Source organism: Podarcis raffonei, chromosome 8 (assembly GCF_027172205.1).
Source record: "Podarcis raffonei isolate rPodRaf1 chromosome 8, rPodRaf1.pri, whole genome shotgun sequence".
Taxonomy (NCBI): domain Eukaryota; kingdom Metazoa; phylum Chordata; class Lepidosauria; order Squamata; family Lacertidae; genus Podarcis; species Podarcis raffonei.
In genome coordinates this window covers 3,326,486-3,345,074 of record NC_070609.1, presented here as the reverse complement: position 1 = coordinate 3,345,074, position 18,589 = coordinate 3,326,486, and the positions used below count along the sequence as shown (strand labels likewise).

General features: G+C 48.1%; 1 protein-coding gene across 5 annotated transcripts in view; it reads left to right on the top strand.

The window, feature by feature from the left end:
• The window catches only part of PAK4 (p21 (RAC1) activated kinase 4), a 78,080-nt gene that overhangs the window by 21,811 nt on the left and 37,680 nt on the right, over positions 1-18,589 (top strand). Inside the window, exon 1 of one of the 5 annotated variants that reach the window (XM_053397657.1) lies at positions 6,691-7,011. The exons of the other annotated variants lie outside the window; for them this stretch is intronic. The gene's annotated coding sequence lies outside the window, so the exon portion shown is untranslated. Of the gene's footprint in view, positions 1-6,690; positions 7,012-18,589 lie in introns of those variants that run through there. 5 annotated transcript variants of the gene reach the window in all.

Below are 18,589 nucleotides of genomic sequence, written 5' to 3'. Positions count from 1 at the left end.
TGGCAAGAACACGAAGCTCATTATCGTGCGCCATCCCAGCGCACGAAATCAGGGGTCCCAGGCACTTACCCAGGGTTCATGTTTCCTTTTGGAAATGAGGTACAGCAGGGACTGTGGGGTCTTTATCTGGACCTGCGATGGAGGGGTTCAGAGCATTAACACACCAAGGGGGAGCCTTGCTTCTCTTCCATCTTGCAGCCTTGGATTCAAGCAGAAATCAAAGCTTGCTCTCAAACGTTGCTCTGACTCTCTGTCTAGCTTGCTGCTTTACTTCTAGGTTGTATCCCTTCAAAACTCTCTACTCCAAACTCTGGCTTTGTCTGTTAAGGGAGGGGCCCCTGCCCATTTGCCGTCTCCCATTGAGCCCCTTAACCCCCCCATCGCCTCACCTGGAAGCCATCCTGGCTATTTTCGGAATTAGAAGGCTTGATTAGCTTTCAGCACTTGAGGGATCCAGGGATTAGAGGGGGTCTGGCATGCAGCCTATTCCCCCAAACTCCTAACATTAGGTTAAATTTGGATTTCGCCTCATTTGGAATTGTGTGTCGTGTAAATGGCATTTTTTGTTGGTCCTTTTGGAGAAGGAGTAGATCTGAGTGAGTTTTCAGGAGAGTTTGGATCAGAGGATTCAGGGAAGGATCAGGAAGTGCTGTGCCAGTGGTTTTCAACCAGTGTGGCACCCTGGGGTGCCTTGAATGATGGTCAGGGGTGCTGCGGGCAACACTGGCATCTGTCCCTCTTTCCTTTGCTTCCTCACGTCTCTGCCTCCCAAAGGCTTGCACAGCTGTTTATTGCAGCAGCGCTGGCCATAAGCTCCGCAGGCAAATGGTGCCTCTGGGAGACACCTCTCTTTGAGGCAGCGGCGGGGGGGGGGGGCGCAAGCTCAGAGACTCCCAAGGGAGGCTGAGGGAACACTCCACAAGGGAGGGCTTTTGGAAAAGGGTGAGAGACTGCCAGCTCTGCAGGCAAGGGGTGACGTAACTGGGCTCCTGGGGTGCCGCAGAAAGAATGTACCGTATTTTTTGTTCTATAAGACTCACTTTTTCCCTCCTAAAAAGTAAGGGGAAATGTGTGTGCGTCTTATGGAGCGAATGCAGGCTGCGCAGCTTTCCCAGAAGTCAGAACAGCAAGAGGGATCGCTGCTTTCACTGCGCAGCGATCCCTCTTGCTGTTCTGGCTTCTGAGATTCAGAATATTTTTTTTCTTGTTTTCCTCCTCCAAAAACTAGGCGCGTCTTGTGGTCTGGTGCGTCTTATAGAGCGAAAAATACAGTAGTTGGTTAAGGGAGCCGTGGACTCAAAAAGGTTGAAAACCTCTGTGCTATGCAGAAGCTAGTTGACTCAGCCCTGGTGAGTTGTCTGGTGAGCTGCCTGCGACTTGCACCTGTCAGGGGGAGGACCAGGAAACCTGCTGGTTTCAGCCCCTCGCAGTGTTGATGACTAGAAGTTGAGTCATTGTGCTGCTTGCAATTTGGAGGCCTGAGTTGGAAGATCAGAATGCCGACCCAACGCCCCTAAAGTTTCAGCTGACAAAGCACCTGTGTTTTTAGAGTGCAAAAGGTTAACGTACCTGTTTAGAGTTGGCTATTTCAGCCCGCTTCGTAAGCCAGCTCTTGTGGCTGCCCACTCAGTGGAAATGGAGCAGGGTTAGCGGCTAAGAAAAGGGTCTTTGTCAGTCTCCACAGGTAAATTGCTCCACTCAGAATTGTCCCGAAGAACGGGACGGAAGCCACTGAGCCAAATTAGGCTGGTTGCTTGGATACCAGTGACGGGATAGGGTTGAGCCAGTGTGATGTAGTGTTTAGCTTTGACAAGGAAGATCCCGGTTATGAAGATGATGGGTGTGTCCCTTAAGTCTCCCTTGCCGGTATACTTTCTACGGGGCAATTAAAAATTAGCTGGGGGAACTCCATGCCCATGCCTGGAATCCAACAGCTGTTAATTGGCCACTTACCTGAATGGCTCGTCCTAGCAGATGCTTTTGAGGTTGTGCATTTCCTCTGCTGTGCGATGGCGCAAAACTGGAATCGCTTGGATATTCCTTGGCTCAGACGTGCTCTTTCCAGACAGAGACCTGTTGTACCCAACCTCTTGATTCAGGTCAGAGCTGGAATACTGGTCAGGAACACACTGGAGGGGATGCGGACTCCCTTTATGGGGTGGTTGTAATGCTCGCTGAGAAATTTTAAAAAATTGCATTTAACTTGTGAAGCACCCTGAGAGCTATTGATGAAGGGTGGGGTAGGGTGGGTGGGTGTACACACACACACAGAGAGAATTTTAACATCGACATTGTGCATTCTGTGCACAAATCAAGGTGATGTTGTTAACCTTTAAAGCCCTAAACAGTTTCTGCCACTTTGTGTGGAGTAAGGGGAGTATAGGAGTATAAGGGAAGTTTTTAATGTGTGACATTTTAGTGTATTTTTAATGCTTTGTTGGAGGCCACCCAGAGTGGCTGGGGAAACCCAGCCAGATGGGCAGGGTACAAATAATAAATTATAATTAATATTACTATTATTATTCTTCTTATTATTGCCATCTGGAGATCTAAACCAGTGTTTTGAGCTTATGCTGCTATCTAAGCAGCTCGTGGACTCGCCTCCTGAATTGCACATGGAGGGGATGAGGCCTTGGTTCTGCAAGGAATAAATGGCATTCTTTCCTTGGTGATAGGGAACACCTGAGTGCTTTCTTCTTTTGAATTGCACTCCTCTGTGGTGCAAGGATGTTCCTAGATGGGCATCTTAGGATTTACCACTATGTTGTCCTTTTCCCTGAACCCCCCTTTCCCTTTGGATGTTGAACCACCAGGTGCGGCACCTGATTGGCCGTCCTTGTTTCAAACGCCGCTGCCTCATTGGCTGCGGGCAGAAACCTCTGTGTGCTTTTCTCCCTCAAGTTCCTTCTGGCTCCGGTCCCTCTTTCTGTTAACCCCTTTCTCTCCTGCAAGATCATGGCATGCCAACAGGCTCGAACACAACCAGAATCTGGCAGGTGGAAGAGCTGCCAGAAGAAACAATAACAAGGAAATCATAAGAGCCTGGAGTCATTGCCGGGGGTGGTGGGGTGGAGGAAGCCGAGCAGGGAAATCCTTTGAAACCCTGATACATCTCAAGGCACAGGCTGGGGCTTAGGGGAATTTGTGCCTCTTAGGAAATCTGGATAAGTTGTTTGTACCATAAAACCTCATTTGTTCTGTGTGGTTAAAAAGTGCCTGTGCATTTCTAACACGGGCAGAAAGTTCTGGTGTCGGGTCCTCAGCAGGCCAAGAACTTGGCCTCTCTCCCCAGTAGGGGTATATAAGAGAGGAAGAACCATTAGCCGGATGGTGAACAGATCGCAGTACAGTGGTGCCCCGCAAGACGAACGCCTCGCAAGACGGAAAACCAGCTAGACGAAAGGGTTTTCCGTTTTGGAGGCGCTTCGCAAAACGAATTTCCTTATGGGGTTGCTTCGCAAGACGAAAAAATCTTGCACACCCCCCCCCCCCGCGGGTTTTGTTCGCTTTTTTCGCCCTTTTCCTAAGCCGCTAAGTCGCTTATCAGCTGTTCCGCTGATAAGCCGCTTAACAGCTGATCGCGAAAAGCCGCTAGACCGCTGTAGCGCTAATCCGCTAAGCTGTCAATGGGCTTGCTTCGCAAGACGAAAAAACCGCTAGACGAAGAGAATCGCGGAACGGATTCTTTTCGTCTAGCGAGGCACCACTGTACACGTTTCGTGTTCCTTTGAGCCTAGAGACCGTGTTACTGTCCTCCGCAGGATATATCTCAAACTCTTTAAAGGCACTGGCGAAGTAGTGCTAAAAAGAATGGTTCCTTTGCTAAAGATGAATGTTTCTGCATACAGTGGTACCTCGGGTTACATACGCTTCAGGTTACAGACGCTTCAGGTTACAGACTCCGCTAACCCAGAAATAGTACCTCAGGTTAAGAACTTTGCTTCTGGATGAGAACAGAAATCGTGCTCCGGCAGCGCGGCGGCAGCAGGAGGCCCCATTAGCTAAAGTGGTGCTTCAGGTTAAGAACAGTTTCAGGTTAAGAACGGACCTCCAGAACGAATTAAGTACTTAACCTGAGGTACCACTGTACTTAAGAAGCATAGCCCAGGGGTTCCATTTTTAAAAAATAAAATAAAAGCTCACTTACTCACTCTACCTGACTTCTGAATCTCATATCTCTCAGTGATAATGCCCATCTCCTTGCTATAGATAGAACCCATTCTGATTTTCTGTGGCTTGTGTTAATTGCTTCCTAAGTGGCCAGAAGCCAAAAAGTTGAGGTGGGTTCTTTAATATTGTATCTCTGAAAACAGTTACAAGCTTAAAATTGGAAACTTGTAACTTGAAAAGTAGGATTTCATATTCTCTCTCTCTCTCTCTCTCTCTCTCTCTCTCTCTCTCTCTGTGTGTGTGTGTGTGTGTGTACACTGACTGGCACATTTTCCCTTGGCTTTGGTTTCTTCAATTCCACGAACTTCAGGCCGCTCCTTTCCTTGCCTCTGATAGCTTTCAGTCCTAGTATTGGTAACCCAGCCAAGTGAAACTGTGAGAGGCTGGGAGGGTCCAAAGTCCCTGTTCTGTTGGATCTGTGTCCCAGAGCAGAGTAGGGTTACCAGCGTCCCAAGATGTGGGAGGTTGCTGTAGACCTGTGTCCATTTGAATTAATATAAGTAAAGGAGGAGGGAGATTATGTTTTCAAATGGTGGGGAGCAAAGAGTAGAAACAGGCAGGCACTTTTGTGTCCTGGGAAAAGGTGCCAACTTCCCCCTGGAGATAACAGCCGGAGCGAAAAGGAAATGCCTCTTGATTGAAACTCCACGTTCATAGAAAGGTGTACAAAGATCAAGTGACTGTACAGTTGGCAGGGTCCTGGATGTTCTGCCCCTGTAATCTAGGGATTATCGATGAGGCAATTGATGAGGACAGGTGATCTTCTAGATAGCTGTGTCTTTCCCACCTTGTTTGGTAACGGGCATTGAGTGCGAAATGTGTGCTCAGTCCAGCGAACAGCATTTTGACATTTCAAACGCCAGAGTAAGGGGTGAGATAGGGGAGAAAGACTGAGCCTGAGTGTGTCATTTGGGAACGGCTCTGCCATTTGCACATCTGCATTTCCTGTTTGCACATCTGCACATCCCAGTCTCTCCCACAGATTATTATTATCATTATTATCATTATTACCATTATTATATTTATACCCCGCCCTCCCCATCCAAGACCGGGCTCAGGGCAGCTAACAACCAATAATAAAAACAAGTTGATTAAAATACAATGTAAAAAACAAGTTTAAAATAAAAGATAAAAAAGATTAAAAGCCTCTTCACAGGAGGAGAAAGGAAAAAAGAAAGAGGGGGAGGGAATCAAACTGATTCTAAGCCAAAGGCCAGGTGGAACAACTCTGTCAAACAGGCCCTGCGGAAAGAAATCAGATCCCGCAGGGCCCTGGTCTCATGAGACAGAGCGTTCCACCAGGCCGGAGCCATCACTGAAAAGGCCCTGGCTCTGGTTGAAGCTAATCTGACTTCTTTAGGGCCCGGGACCTCCAGGGTGTTGCTATTTATGGACCTTAAGGTCCTCTGTGGGGCATACAAGGAGAGGCGGTCCCATAGGTACGAGGGTCCTAGGCTGTGAAGTATTCAAATGCCCAGGGTGTGAGGGCACCCACTTTTCCCACTCTGCGACGGAGCCTAACCTCACTGGCGTTCCATCGCGCTAGACCCAAATGTTGGGGTTGGGCTCTGGGCATTTTTATTCATTAGTCTCTTTTCCCCCAGAACTGAAAGTGACTTTACGCCCTCAGTCTTAAAGTTTGTACTTGTAGTATACCTGAAGGAATGTCTCCACCCCCATCGTTCTGCCCGGACACTGAGGTCCAGCTCCGAGGGCCTTCTGGCGGTTCCCTCACTGAGAGAAGCCAAGTTATAGGGAACCAGGCAGAGGGCCTTCTCAGTGGTGGCACCTGCCCCGTGGAACACCCTCCCACCAGATGTCAAAGAGAACAACTACTACCAGACTTTTAGAAGACATCTGAAGGCAGCCCTGTTTAGGGAAGCTTTTAATGTTTAACAGACCACTGTCTTTTAATGCTTTGTTGGTGGCCGCCCAGAGTGGCTGGGGAGACCTAGCCAGATGGGCGGGGTATAAATAATAAATTATTATTACAGTGGTACCTTGGGTTAAGTACTTAATTCGTTCCGGAGGTCCGTTCTTAACCTGAAACTGTTCTTAACCTGAGGTACCACTTTAGCTAATGGGGCCTCCCGCTGCCGCCACCGCACAATTTCTGTTCTCATCCTGAAGCAAAGTTCTTAACCCGAGGTACTATTTCTGGGTTGGAGTCTGTAACCTGAAGCGTATGTAACCTGAAGCATATGTAACCTGAGGTTCCACTGTATTATTATTATTATTATTATTATTATTATTATTATTATTACTTCTGAGCATGTACAGAGTGTTTTCTCTTCATATTTCCCTTCCTGGGTCGCCACCCCACGCCCTTAAAACCAAGAGGCTTTCGAAGCTCATTTTACAAATGATTCTGCTGTTAAGGGGGACCCTTCCGCACAAATAATCTTGGCCCCTTCCCTTTGATTTCATCCAGAGGCACCAGGCTAGCCCCAAAGTTTCCTTCACCTTTTCACATCTTCCTCCTCTTCCTCTTTGGGTGTCGCTGCCTCCCTCCTCCAGCGAGGGCAGTGCTGCTGCTTTTCCCCTCCTTTCACCCAGTTCAGAGTGCTGGGAAAGGAGGGGTGGAGCTTCTGGCCTTGCAACGTCAGGAAACTTGTGTGTAGCAGCCCAGCGAGCGAAGAAGGAGTGTGCGCGTCCCTGCCCGGATCAAGTGTCTCCTAGTTAGGGAAACCAACTGACTCTCCTCTCCTGGGCAGAGAAGAAAAACCCAATCTCCTCTTCCGGAGGAGAATCGTTCTCTCCCCCACCCTCTCCTCTGCCGTGTGATTTATTCCTCTCTAGCACCCTGCGGCTGACTTTTCAGGAAGTACAGCGATGGTGGAGGTAAGTGAACTTGCTGGCCAGTTGCTCCCCCTCCCCCACGGGGCGCTTTCAGGAAGGGTGGGATCCCTGTCTATGCTGGGCGAGCGAGGGGGACGCCAGGCTCGCCCCTCACCCCCAAAAAACAGTGTGTTCAAGCAGGGCATTGGCTTCTGGTGGAAGCTGCTCAACTCTGCGAAAAGGGAGAGGCTCTATTTTCCGGGTGGGCTGGTTATTTGTGCATTTAATTTTAATTTTGTGCAGAATTTTCTCTCTTGCAAAAAAGCTTCCGGAGAAAACTTTTGAGAATGGAAATCTAGTGTTGTGGGTTTACTCCTCTCTCTCTCTCTCTCTCTCTCTCTCTCTCTCTCTCTCTCTCTCTCTCTCTGAAATGGCTTATTGCATGTTTAACAACAGAGTTGCCCACCCATTTCTGAAATGGTTGCCTAGAGGTTAAGGGCAGGAGCGGCAGTTGACAGTCAAAATGTAGTCTACTTTCACGGTCAAATACTCTTGAGTTGGATGTCTGCACCGCCCAGTCGACTGCGGCCTGTAAGGCTGGGGAGGCGGGGTGGCAGTGGCCATAAATGGGTGAGGCTCCTTGATAAGAGTTGGTGAATTGCTCCTGTACCTCTAAGCCTGTGGGCCTAGGAAAGGGCTGTGGGGATTAAAGGCCCCAAGAATAATAATGCAAACTTCAAAGTGCCTTTGGGTATAAACCTATCCCTTGGCCCAGCTTGCTCATGACCAGGCTCAGTTTATCAGCATTGCAAAACTCAAGTGTGTGGTTGCTCCAAGGAGTTTAAAATTAAATGGAGAAAGGGGAGGGAAATGGAGTTGGGGCCAGAAGGGAGCGTGTACGTTTATTTCAGTTCTGTGTACATAAGTCTAGTTACTGTGGGGTATGGAGATGCGGGAGGTAGTGGAGGACAGAGGTGCCTGGCGTGCTCTGGTCCATGGGGTCACGAAGAGTCGGACACGACTAAACAACAACAACATGGAGATGGAGGGGTTCTGCCAAGAGCTTCGGGGCAAAGGTGGGTCTTGAGGAGGAATCAGGGAAGAAAGGGAGGAAGCAACGGGGAGGTATTCTGTGAGGGAGCTTGTGGCATCAGGGGCAGCCAAAGGAAAAGTAGACCTTCAGGCGACTTGGAGTGGTGAGGCTGGACTCCTGAATGTCTTAGGTGAGAAGAGGGGTGGGAGAGAGAGAAATTGGGGACCACAGGGGGCTTTGGAGGTACACACATGTTTGTAATAGCAAGAACCCACCCTTCAGCTTTGGCAGAGAGAGTTCCTAAGAAAGTGGGGATCCCTGGCTCCAGGTTTTTGGGTTCCCCACTAGGAGAGGCATTCCCAAGGCTCATGGCACAATCCTGGCTTTGCAGACCTCAAGATGAGAATTGTTGCATGCAGCTATTTATATGCAATTTGCAGCTTTCGTTCCCTGCCTACCAAGGGCTGAGCCTTCTCTTTCGTTCCCCCCCCCCCATGCTTTGCCTGCAGCAGTGTGGTGCATAAATGCTGCTGCTCTTGAATAGGCCTCTGCTAAGAATGAAAATTCCACTATTGAGCCCAAAAAAGGCGACTGGCTGAGCAGGGTGCTAATGGCGGGGTAGTGTTGCAAGCAGGCTCTTTCCGGTAGGCAGCTGCCTGCGGATGCTTGGTAGCTGTGGGTTTTCTGGGAAATTTTTATTGGAATTTTTTCCTGATGCCCATGTGTGATCTAATTTAGCATATTTGTTTTACTTGTGTTTACTAAACAAATCTAAACATGTTGAAACATCCAAGCTTACCTAATACTGTATTTGCGTTTGGCACCTGTTCATTGTTACGTACCCAGTACATTTCCGAGCACAATTAAAAGTGTTGGTGCTGACCTTTAAAGCCCTAAATGGCCTTGGCCCAGTATACCTGAAGGTTGGCGTCTCCACCCTCATCTTCAGCCTGGACACTGAGGTCCAGCACCGAGGGCCTCCTGGCAATTCCCTATCTGTAAGAAGTGAGGTTGCAGGGAACCAGGCAGAGGGCCTTCTCGGTGGTGGTGCCCGCCTTGTGGAACGCCCTCCCATCAGATGTCAAGGAAAGAAACAACAATCTGACTTTTAGAAGACATCTGAAGGCAGCCCTGTATTGGGACATTTTTAATGTCTGATGTTTTATGATTTTTTTATGTGCTGTAAGCCACCCAGAGTGGCTGGGGAGATGGCTGGTGGTTCCTGCAGATGGCCTTTGTGATCGAACTGGGATATAAGGGTTCGGGCGCTCCCTGAGATACCCAGGACCTAAGTTGTTAACAGCTTTGCAGATTACAAGAACCTTCAACCTGGCCTTGTAGTAGATGGGCAGACAGTTTCAGATGCTTTAATGACCACATGTTCTCGACCTGGTGCCCCCATCAGCAGTTTAGCCTCAGAGAACACCAGCTGGAGTTTCCAAACCAGACCCTAGGGCAGCCCCACATGGAGCACATTGCCGTATTCTAGCCTTGAGGTTACCTGTGCATGGACTACAGTGACTAGTGTTCTTGTATTTGCTGCACTTCAGCTGGAGATAGGCGTGGGGATTGGATAGCAGGAATGTGCTCAGAAGCTAGAGCCGAGCCTTGTACCATTTTGTCCACTGCATTGAACTGCCCTGAGAATTTTGCACGCTGCTGCCACTTTGGGGTGGCATAGCATTACAGCTGCACAAAGTCACTTCACTGTGGAAGAAGAGACTTGTGCTGGGAGTGGAACAGCTAGTGAACTCCTCAGGCTGCAAGCGGAAGCCAGGTGCAAGATGCTCTCTGAGGGTAGTTCTGGTGCCTGCACCCAGGGATGCGGGGCAGAAAGGTTTCTGTGGGAGAATTTCCATTTCATAAAATAATTAGCAATGATGGAATGCCAAATGGCAAGCTTAACAGTTTTTAAATTTGTAGCCTCTTTTTTAAAAAAAAAAGAATTGCAAGGAGAATAAGCATGCTGAATTAGATAACTATCGGGCAGTGGTTCCCAGTTAGCTAAGTACTGTTAACCCCCTGTTTTTGAAAAGCCAAGCCATGGACCCCCTGAAAATGTTGATATCTCTGTTGTGGTATTTGTTATGTGAATGGACCCCCCTGGGTGGGTTACGCAGACCCTCTGGGGTTCACAGACCACCAACTGGGAACCACTGCTATAGGGCATTGGAGAATTACCCTATGCAGATTTGCCCAAGAATTCTTTCCATCAATTTTTATATTTCAGATTTTTTTGGAAAACCCATTGTTGCCTTAGGCTTTCCTGTGGAAACCTGATCAACAGCAACCCAGTAACTGAAGCGTCCCCTTTCACTGGGTGGCCAACAGGATTTGGGGGGGCCCCACATACTTTATGTGGATTGGGCCCTCTGTTGTGCTCGCTAAAGAAGACTTTATGTCATGTGCAATTTTGTACCCTCGTTTTCAGGTGGGGTGGAGTGCCCCAAAATAAATATGGAGTCACACAACTCGACAGAATGCCAGCCAGTGAAACTTTCCCTGTAATTGTTTCATACTAGAAAAGGCTTGCCCTGTTTAATTTCTGCCTGCCACATATCTGTTAAAGGCACTGCGCCCTTCTGTCCTCCAGTGCCACATCTAAACCATTCAAAGAACTCAAGTTTCATGGGTTGTAAACATCATATTTCATCAGACGAACTTAGGGAGGCAATACTACATTCAGTGCAAGACCAGGCATGGCATTTCAGATGGAGGGGGGTCAAAAGTGAATTGAGATCTACTACAGTTCTTTTCAAACGGGACGCGGGTGGCGCTGTGGGTTAGACCACAGAGCCTAGGGCTTGCCGATCAGAAGGTCAGCGGTTCGAATCCCTGCGACAGGGTGAGCTCCCATTGCTCGGTCCCTGCTCCTGCCAACCTAGCAGTTCGAAAGCACGTCAAAGCGCAAGTAGATAAATAGGTACCACTCTGGCGGGAAGGTAAACGGCGTTTCTGTGCCCTGCTCTTGTTCGCCAGAAGTGGCTTAGTCATGCTGGTCACATGACCCGGAAGCTGTACGCCGGCTCCCTCGGCCAGTAAAGTGAGATGAGCGCCGCAACCCCAGAGTCATCCGCGACTGGACCTAACGGTCAGGGGTCCCTTTACCTTTACCTTTACAGTTCTTTTCAGATGCTCATGCCTGAATCAATTCAAAGTGTAAATGGTTAAAAAGCAAGCACTGTATTCATTTCTTGTGGCTATTTATTAATATAACAATTGTGGCATTTTTATTCTTGTGAATATGGCAGCATCTCTGGATCTAGAAATGCATCTTGAATTCCATTTATGTTTACATAGTAGACACAGGAATTTGCATGCTGATGCTGTAGATTCTTGCATAAAAGTCTTTGGGCAACACAGTTTTTTTCAATGAGTAAAACCTTGTTTACCAGGCAAAAATGTTCCTCATTAACCAGGCCTTTGGCTAATTGACATACAGTGCCCTTTTTGTTTTTATCTTGATTTTGTATTTTGTGTTTTTATATTGTGATTTTATCTTGTGAACCACCCTGACACCTGCGGGTATAGGACAGTATACTACTACTACTACTAATAATAATAGCATTTCACTCATTCCAGAAGAGAGTTTTTGCATCTCTAGGTGTAGACTATATGCCATGGGTAGGCAAACTAGGGGCCGGATCCGGCCGGATCACCTTCTAAATCTGGCCCACGGACGGTCCGGGAATCAGTGTGTTTTTCCATGAGTAGAATGTGTCCTTTTATTTAAAATGCATCTCTGGGTTATTTGTGGGGCCTGTCTGGTGATTTTTCATGAGTAGAATGTGTGCTTTTATTTAAAATGCATCTCTGGGTTATTTGTGGGGCATAGGAATTGGTTCATTTTTTGTTTTCCCCCAAAAATATAGTCCGGTCCCTCACAAGGTCTGAGGGACAGTCGACCGGCCACCTGCTGAAAAAGTTTGCTGACCCCTGCTATATGCTTTGTGTGTGGAAGGTCCCATAATCAGTCTCCATAGAACTGTGAAAGATCCCACCTGATCCCTGGAAAGCCACTGCTGGTTCTTGTAGACAAGGCAGCACTGACCCAGGTGTGCCTGTGTTCCTCCTTACTCTAAAGCAGTTCCCATAGGTGTTGCGAGCAGGTTAATTTAAGGGGCCTGCAAATGTTTCTAAAACAACATGGTTGCATGCCCAGTAGGGGTTTATCTCCGCAGATGGTCTTAGAATCCTTTTCGCACAATGCCTGTGTGTTGACGCTGTTGTTGTAACTCAGCCGTACAAATACACAGTGTTCCAACTTCTTTTTAAAAAGCTGCACCACAGAACCAGTTTATATCTGATCCCGAAGAAACTAGTTTTGTCAGTCTCTTCCAGTTTCCCTCTGTCTTTTTTTTTTTTTAAGGTGGTGGTTATATTTTCAGCCAGTGGCAAGATCTTAACTGCTGGGTGTGTGCTGGTGTGTGCTAGTGGACGTAGGCGTGCTTGCTCTGCTCCTCTGCTTATCCAGGGCCGTGAAAAAGTGTTGGTTTATGGCTGACTAATTAAACAAGGCAGGGAGATAAAGGGAATTTGACCTAGGTTAAGGTTGGTGGATGCGGCTAGTGGGGGGGGGGCTAGGCCCTTGGAGAGTAATTTAACCTTCTCCTCTCCTTCAGCAAACATGTACCGTATTTTTCGCTCTATAACACGCAGCAGACCATAACACGCACGTAGTTTTTAGAGGAGGAGAACAAGGAAAAAACTATTCTAACTGAAATAGTGGATATATGATTTTTGTGGTTCATGCTGTGGCCACAGACATGTGATCTGACAGTGAGTTTGGAGTAGCCCAATGCAAAAATCCTGAGGATCCATGTGGATCCATGCTTTGTAACCACGGAGGAGGGAAGGAAGGGGAACCATGGATCCTCTGCTCACGACTGCAGCAGATCCACCCCGCCACCCGCAGGCATTCGCTCCATAACACGCACAGACATTTCCCCTTGCTTTCTAGGAGGAAAAAAGTGAGTGTTATGTTGCAAAAAATATGGTAGGTCCCTTTGCAGAGGTGGCAAAAGTGAAAAAAGTGTTAGCTCTGAACTTAACCCCCCCCCACCCCCATCTCTGGAAACTGGGTGGCAATCGCTCTTTAGTTGCTTAAATGTATTGGGGGGGCTTTGTGCATCCCATTAAAAACTGCTCAGCCATGAAGATTGCTGCTGAAGTTATTCTGGGAGTTAAAGTTCTTCACTTCGGTACAGTTTGCATGGCTTCCTCCTTAGCAAGGGGAGATCAAACGGCTGTTGATACTTATGGCTTTACATGCAACGGGGGTTGTACAGTGGTACCTCGGGTTACAGACGCTTCAGGTTACAGATGCTTCAAGTTACAGACTCCGCTAACTCAGAAATAGTACCTCGGCTTAAGAACTTTGCTTCAGGATGAGAACAGAAATCGTGCTCTGGCGGCGCGGCAGCAGCAGGAGGCCCCATAAGCTAAAGTGGTACCTCAGGTTAAGAACACTTTCAGGTTAAGTACGGACTTCCGGAACAAATTAAGTTCTTAATCTGAGGTACCACTGTCTGAGTCTGCAGACTAACCTCCCCAGTGAGGCCGGCCCTTTTTGAGAGGGTGCAAAACCTGGAAAGGGGAGATTTTTGTTTGACCATTTAATGAATTCTTTTTGTCCCTGTTGTGTAGTGTTAACATTTTGCTGGATTTCCTCAAAAGACAGTTGGAATGGCGCCTTGTACTCCTCCTTCTGGCAACTCCTGCAGCCAAACTGGTGCCAAATGCACTGCTCTGCTTTCCTTAGGACCCCATGAGCGAGGCCGGGGGGGGGGGTCTTGTCATCTGGGCAGACCAGGACCTCCAGACACACTGCCCAGGCTTGCACCCCGGGGAAGTCATTTCAGTGCTGCTAACGCAGCAGTTTGACTTCACCCCCAGAGGCACACTCCGTTGTCTCTCAAGACAGACGGATGCCAACAACAACAATATGTTCTCAATGCACAGCAAGAAAATTGTTTTACAGTATGTCAGAAATATCTCTTTAAGTCATAGAATAATCAAATGCAACAAGTAAGATGAGTGAGCTGAAGTAAAAATATTCTAAATTAATTATTTTTACCTTATGTTCTGGAAGGATCGCTATTGGCTAACCCATATTCACCAGGCAGCAAGTACAGTGGTAGTTCGGTTTAAGAGCAGTCCTGTTTACGAACGATTTGGTTTATGAACTCCGCAAAACTGGAAGCAGTGTCCCGGTTTGTGAACTTTACCTAAGAACGGAATCCGCACGGTGGAAGGGCACCGGCGGCGGGAGGCCTCATTAGGGAAAGCGCGCCTTGGTTTAAGAACGGTTTTAGTTTAAGAATGGACTTCCGGAGTGGATTAAATTCGCAAACTGAGGTACCACTGTAATTCGTAAACCGAGGTACCACAGCCTACTTTTTCTGCAGTAGAAACTGTGTGTCTCCTTTTAGTGGAAAACTTGGAGAATTTCTCCCCTTTTAATGAACGGAACACCAGAGTCAATGCAGGGGTTAATCTCATCAGGATTGCAAAGCAGACTGAATGTGTCAAAGGAATTCAGTGATTGGGATATTTCCAGCATCACCTGGAGACCGAAAATATTATTGCATTTCTTTTGCTTAAGCTTTTTTTTTTAAAAAAAATCCATTTTATAATGTAGTTTATTGCATTTTCTGACCCATCAGCATCTGGAGTCAGGAGGAATTTTCCTTCACACTGGCCATTGCCTGGGTGTGTTACTGTCCTCTTCCGACAGGCTCTGGCAATCTACATTTTCATCAGCCTCCGGGCATTTCTGATACGATTCTCTCCTGCTCCTTTTGTGGAATTCCTGTGAGAGCTGGGCTCATCCGAAAGTGGAGAGTGGAGGGATCTGATTTTGCCTGGAGCTTTAATCTTAAATCACATAGGGAAACCTGGGCTACAGGGTGGATCCTGATCTTCCCCTAACCCCGACCCCTTTTGATGGGTGGGTGGGTCTGTCCACCTGCCAGTCAACTGACATCACCATGATACTGGGTGCCTCAACTTCAAAGGGAAGAATATGCTCAAGCTTAGGCAAACTCGGCCCTCCAGCTGTTTTGGGACTACAACTCCCATCATCCCTAGCTAACAGGGATGATGGGAGTTGTAGTCCCAAAACATCTGGAGGGCTGAGTTTGCCTCTGCCTGCTCAAGGTGGACTGAAGAGGAAAACAGTGCTCCTTTGCAATAGTGCCGTAAACAAGATCAGCTCTAGAATGATAGATTTGTAGGGTTGGAAGGGTACCCCAAGGGCCATCTAGTCCAACCCCCTGCAGTGCAGGAATCACAGCTATTCACAAGTTGCTGAACTCTGATTTCCATTGGCCCCAGCCAGCGTGGCCAGCGGTCGGGGATTATGGGAAGTGTAGTCCAGCAAGATCCATCCCTGCTCCTAGTGCACAGGCAGGCGGAAAAGCCAGGGAAACGGGAACCAGCCCACTTTCCACAAAGGCAGCAAATAAATGCTGTGTTTCTGAAGCATGAATGTGGATAATAATAATAATAATAATAATAATAATAATAATTTATTATTTATACCCCGCCCATCTGGCTGGGCTTCCCCAGCCACTCTGGGCGGCTTCCAAAAAAATATTAAAATACTATAATACATCAAACATTAAAAACTCCCCTGTGTGCTATTTAGTTCTTCTCGTAAAGACCCACATAAGCATGTTTTCAAAGCAAGTCTTGTGATCTGCTGGGGTCAGCCAGCGGTGGGACTTGAGGGCAAACGTAGCCAGAACTCTTCTGTGGAGCTCCAGCAGGCCAGATTCCCTCATGGATCCTCTGCCAATCGACTGGGATGGGCCGGAGGGACGGGAGAAGGGAGGACACCCCTTTCCGATCCTGGATTGCTTTGTTACATTAGGTCACCCCTCCAGAATGATGCGCAGAAACATCGGGGAGCATGTGGCGGCGGAAGGGTTATAAGAGAGGTGGGCTGGGCATGCAAACAGATAATAGACTTGTCTTTGTCTTTCCCCCTCATGCTTCATATGTTGATCTTGTGGCAGGAGTGGCCGAAGGCTTCCTTTCACTTCCAGATACAATTCAGTCTTTGTTTAGACAGCACATGTGGGGAACACCATGCAAATGGTGTGAAATTGCTAATACACTCCTTAAGGGGTAGTGGTGTGGTTCCTTCCTGGCTTTTCCCACAGTACAAAGGGGCCCCCAAGCGATGTTTTCCCTTTGCCATTTGTCTGGGTCAACAGGGGGCCAGTAGAGCGAGTTTCATTGGGCCCAAATGGTGGTCACATGACCAGAGATTGGGTGTGTGTGTGTGTGAACGGGTTCAAGAGGAGCGCTGCAGGCATGGGCAGCACCAGGTAGGTCTCGCTGAAGCCCCATGGCAGGTAACACTGGGGGGGGCGTTGCACATAGCTAGTATTTTTAGTTTGTGGCTACTTGTTATTTATTCATTGCCTTGCTATCCCACTTCCTTCTCCCAGAAGCTCAAGAGTGGCGCACATGGCTCTCGCCCTCCTCCTTTAATCACCACAACAACCCTGTGAGGTAGGTTAGGCTGAGAGGCAGTGTGAATGGCCCAGCGTCGCCCGGTGAGAGCTTCATGGCTGACGGGATTTGAACCCTGGTCAACCATGTCCCAAGGGACGCGGGTGGCGCTGTGGGTAAAACCACAGAGCCTAGGACTTGCCGATCAGAAGGTCGGCGGTTCGAATCCCCGCGATGGTGTGTGCTCCCATTGCTCGGTCCCTGCTCCTGCCAACCTAGCAGTTCGAAAGCACGTCAAAGTGCAAGTAGATAAATAGGTACCGCTCCGGCGGGAAGGTAAATGGCGGGAAGGTAAACGGTTAGTCATGCTGGCCACATGACCTGGAAGCTGTACGCCGGCTCCCTCAGCCAGTAAAGTGAGATGAGCGCCACAACCCCAGAGTCGGCCACGACTGGACGTAATGGTCAGGGGTCCCTTTACCTTTACCTTTACCTTTACAACCATGTCCCAGTTCAACACACGAACCGCTACACCACACTGGCTAATTTCTCTTTGATCCTGGGTGCTCATGTCTCATTCATGTAAACAGGTTATTTTAATTGCAAGGTGCTGAGAGAGGTGTTGGCTATGTTTGAAGGACAGGTAGAAAACGTTAGAAATGGTGATTTGCTGAGTTGTGGCCAGCTTGTGTACTTGTCTTTTGCTGCTTTGAGGCTTTCCGTTTATTTAAGCGACTGACAGACACAATAAATAATATTCCCTCCGTTGCCCAGCTCTGGGGGAAAGTGAAGTTACCTGCAGTTGTTTTCTGCGCACACCCCTCCCCAACTCTAGGCTGCTTAGAGTATTAGGAAAGCCTAAGAAAGCTCCCTTGACTCCGGTTGCAAGACCCACATCCCAGTTCCGGTGCATGCAGAAGGTCCCATGTCTAATCCAGAGCAAGCTCCAACCAAGAGGTACTTGGTGAGCAGAACTGGGAAGTTCTCCCTCGATTTGGGATCATGGAGATCTGCTGCTCTTCAGAGCAGACAGTTCAGGCCTAGTGCTTTGCATTTGTGGACAGCAGCTTCATATAAGGTCCCCATTGCAAATGTAGGCATATGTTTCCGTTTCTGTTCTGCCCAAGAGCCAAAGCTCCCTGGGCGGCTCACAGGACAGAGGTTAAAACCGTAAAATGCAAGAACGTGTAATGTTAGATCTAAAAGTAAAACGGGCACAGAAGTAAAATCCAACAATACTGCGAGGATATTTGCAGTTACCTTCCTTGCTTTTTGAGTAACTGCATTAATCGGGCTCTACACTGCAGTAATCAGTAACCACTACCAAAGAAGAAGCTCCACTTAATCCTCTTGCTGTAATTGTTCCCTGTTCGCTTCTGGGCTTCCCTTTTTGCACTCCATACTGGGAGCGGCTGCTATTCTCTGTCTGTCTGTCTGTCTGTCTGTCTGTCTCTCTCTCTCTCTCTCTCTCTCTCTCTCTCTGTGTGTGTGTGTGTGTGTGTGTTGGGGTGGGGGAATGCTTCTGGCCAGCAGGACAATAGTCACTGTCAGCAGGAAGCTTCTGCAGCAAGTCTTCCCCAACCTGGAGTCCTCCTGATGTTCTGCACTCTTGACTCCCATTGGTCCCAGCTGGCTGATGAAGATGGGAGATGCGTCCTAAACATCTGGAGGGCACCAAGTTGGGGAAGGCTGTTTTTAAAAGTAGGTAGGAGCTGATGTGGTATGTTGACAACAGGTAGGTGCTCTCGCTGTACTCTTTTCCCTACGTGCCAGCAGTTCCCATTTCGGGGCCCCGCCTCCTTGGTTCCATAAACTCCCCAGGGCCCCTACTGTATAAAAAAAATATTATGCATGACCCACTAAGAAGGATAAGGACACAAAAAAATTCAAAATGCAGACAATTAATTGCACATTTATTAAAAACCCTATTAAAACTACTTGGTTTATTTAATTAAACACAGTTGATCCAGTGATGCCAACTTCAAAGTCTGATAATCTACTTCAGTACCCCCCCTTGCTTCTTAGCAAAGCCCCCCCCCATAATTTCACTGCCCCAAGGGGCACTGTGCTATGCCAGTGCTAGTGATTTTAAGAACAAGGGCAAAGGTGGTCGTGTTCTGTTGAATTGAGGGTGGGGTGCAGAAAGGG